This window comes from Aplysia californica, unplaced genomic scaffold (assembly GCF_000002075.1).
Source record: "Aplysia californica isolate F4 #8 unplaced genomic scaffold, AplCal3.0 scaffold00419, whole genome shotgun sequence".
Lineage (NCBI taxonomy): Eukaryota > Metazoa > Mollusca > Gastropoda > Aplysiida > Aplysiidae > Aplysia > Aplysia californica.
In genome coordinates, this window is record NW_004797689.1 from 298,980 (window position 1) to 302,322 (window position 3,343).

Here is a 3,343-nt window from a genome sequence, read left to right on the forward strand (position 1 = left end):
GAGGGAGGGAGGGAGGGAGGGAGGGCTGGGGTGAGACATACAGATATATACTTAATATAAAATACTTTTTTTACGTGTTAAGATTCGTATATATTTTTTTTACTTTATTATCAGTCTAATCTACGTTTTTATGGCCACCGCAAACTATACGTGCGTTTCTATTACTAGACGTCACATCCCTAGATGCGAACTAACTGTTCGCCAGAGCTTAGTTTTTTCCCCATATTGGGACTATTTTTCATGGCAGTCGTAACGCACTACACATATTTCTACATTGCTGAAACTCGCTGTACGGTGCAAGTGTGACCTCCCGACTCCCACACTTTAAAATTCTGTAATGTCTGTATTTGGTTCTCACGCATTTGTTCTGCACTATACCGCCCGAAGTGGGGTCACGTCCTAACTGAGCAATCTCTGACAACCGGTCCGCAGACAGACTTGTTATTGTAAATAAATGTTTTACGAACCAATTGACACATAATTTAATTTTGAGAGCAGTTAGAAGACGGGCTTCTTCGAGTGGTGTGTGCGCGCGCATGCGTGTGGATATGTATGTGTGCGTGTGTGTGTGCTTGTTTGTGTGTGTGTGTGCTTGTGTGTGTGTGTGTGTGTGTGTGTGTGTGTGTGTGTGTGTGTGTGTGTAATATACCGTGGGAAGAAAACTCGTGTATTATCCAGCATGCTGCTGCAAAGAAGTCTGGTCGTTACGCCACAAATGAAACGATGTGAAAGGTAACTGACACCCAACCTCAAACATACGAACGAACGGATGGGTGGAAGTAGGGAAAGATGCTTGGATGAATTCAAAACTCCCTGAGCAAATGGAGACAAGCACTGGTTGATCGGTTTATGCGTATGCATGGACCAATACTTTTTTGGGTGTGTGTGCGCTAGAGAGTGGAATGTTTGCTTTATTGAAAGGAAAAGTGATGCAAGGGTAGATGGATATATATGCATGGCAAAATATATTGCTAAAGGATTGATAGAAAGCAACGAGTGAGAGGAGTGTAAAATGTGGCTCTCGAGAAATACAATCAGAGATTTTATGCCTTTTGTTGGGTTTATTTTCCTTTTTTTTCCTCCATGGGTTCATTAATGATGCTGGTATTGTTTGGCGTCTCCGGTTGAGCTGAACATGACAGGTATGGCGAAATACGCTTTCTTTATGGTGACGCCATAGGTATTTGATCCTACGCTTTTTATTATGCTAATCATCACGTTGTCATCAGGTGGGTGTAAAGTGGTAATTACGTCCTGTTTGTATTCTTTTATCTGTTGTGGTTTGGGTGATTAGGAGCTGGCCGCTGGCTGGAAGGTCTTACTGCTTTCCCTTTTTGTTTGTTTGTGTCTGTCTGCTTGTCTAGCTGTCTGTCATACTTCTTCTCTCCCCCCCCCCCCCCCAAGTCGATCTGCGTCTCCACACGTACTTCCTGATTAATATTAACACCTATCGCCTACATTCGTACTGCGGACATTGTCTTGACATCAATCTGTGTGTCGTTGACTATCTTTTATCTGACTTTGTAACAGCGGGTGGTTGGAGGGCGCCACTGGTGGGCCGTACTTTAAAATTATTTTTGTCCACTATCCTTCTGTTTTGCTTTTTGTTCTTTTGTTTCTGTGTGTCTGTTTTACATTCTCCCAGCTCTATGTTCTTTTGTTTACTCAAACACTAATTTTGTTAGAATTAAAAATATTTTTTTTGGCCTTGGTTAATTTTAATGACTTGTGGCATCTTTAAAATGCAGAGACTCGTGGCGGGTGCTCTGGTGTGGTTTGCTCCTTATTTCCTATCAAACACCTATCGTCCTTATCTATCCGCCTTCTTTTTTGTGTAACTTACTCTCTTGTAACATCTATTCTTCGGCACGTATATGACCTTATTGTGTTGCAAGTGCCGTAAAACTCTTACTTAAACTAAACTAAACTAGAGACTCGTAACGAAAGAAAGGCTATTGCAGTATGATTGTAGATGCGATACATCCCTTTCGACGCGATTACGTTCCTTTAGAAGATAAGCTTCTTTGACTCTGCCTACCAGGGTGAATCCGGGCAAAGGAGGATACAAGTCTCAGCAGACAGACGGAGACAATCGATTGAAAGGAAATCCCGTCGCAACGCGGGAATCGAACCCACGTCTTCTCACAGCGACGGCAAAGCGACCGACCGCAGCTCCGCAGACGCCGATTAAAACGGGGGGAGGTGGTGGGGAGAAGAAAAACGAAGTCTGTTATACGTCAATGCGTGGTAAACTTCAGCTGGACTTAAATGATTAATTCGTTCAAATTCTATTGCGGGAAAAGCAGAAGCTGTATGATGTACCATGTGGTCGGGTAATTAAAACTATAATTACCATCACTCGCCAGTTGGGTTCATTGGCCCAGATTTTCTCAAACTGTTGAGCTTTTTGCAGCTTTAATAGTTTAATCACATATACTTGTATTCTGGCACTTTGGCTTGTAAAATCATAGATGAGACCTGCAGATATCCAGGAATCCTTGTGAAATAGTAGCAGGGATTGATGTTTTTCAAATTTTATTTAACACGAGGAAAGAGAAACATCATCACGGCAACGGCCATTAGGTGCTGGGACAGAACGTGAAAGAGAAACAAGAAAGAAGAAGCGACCTCCGACCACACGACGGACTAACGTATAACCGCTCTATTCTTATCAGCATTTGTATAACGATCCAACAAAAAGTTCACCAAGGTATTATATGTGTTAAAGTAATCTCGTCAGTTTGATGTCATGTGCAACTCTTAAAACACTGTGACCCTATATGTTGCTGTTATTACTTTTAAACGAGTTGTCTAATTTTAAAAGCACAACATATTTTATCTGTATTACAGTACCTTTGCTTATTGATGTAAAAGAACCAAACGCACGCACTTGCACACTCACACACATACACACTCGAGGAACAGATAGTCAACTCGCTCGCAAAGTTTTTCTATTACCTCTGGTCACTTCAGAAGCCGAAGAATGTAGTCCTCACTCGTGGTACGAAGTCACCGCGGAACAATGATTGAAATGCACACCGGTTAGACAAAAAAAAGAAAGTGCTGGTGTAAAGGAGGCGATAAGAATCATCAGCGGTCAATCGCTCGATGTCGCCTTCGATTGGAGCGAGGGAGTGAGACGGGGAGGGAGAGAGCGCGCGAGGGAGTGGGAGAGTGAGGGAGAAAGCGCGCGCGAGGAAGTAGTGAGTACGCACGGCACACGGCACGAGGGCTATAATATGTCTCCACAGGGCACCTGTGTGTGAGTGAGCTTGACCGAGGTTTGATTGTCTGATGCCAGGGCTACTCAGTTCTGTTCCACCGTCGCCTGTTTTGGGGAAAG

General features: G+C 43.3%; 2 protein-coding genes across 3 annotated transcripts in view; one reads left to right on the top strand and one right to left on the bottom strand.

The window, feature by feature from the left end:
* LOC101858291 (prolactin-releasing peptide receptor) overlaps nt 1-3,337 on the bottom strand; it is a 29,220-nt gene extending 25,883 nt beyond the window's left edge. The window contains exon 1 of one of the 2 annotated variants that reach the window (XM_035971334.1): nt 3,216-3,337. The gene's annotated coding sequence lies outside the window, so the exon portion shown is untranslated. The other variant, XM_005104407.3, reaches the window with a different exon arrangement.
* LOC101860757 (cleavage and polyadenylation specificity factor subunit 2) overlaps nt 1-3,343 on the top strand; it is a gene marked incomplete at its 3' end in the record, with an annotated part of 149,649 nt that overhangs the window by 64,935 nt on the left and 81,371 nt on the right.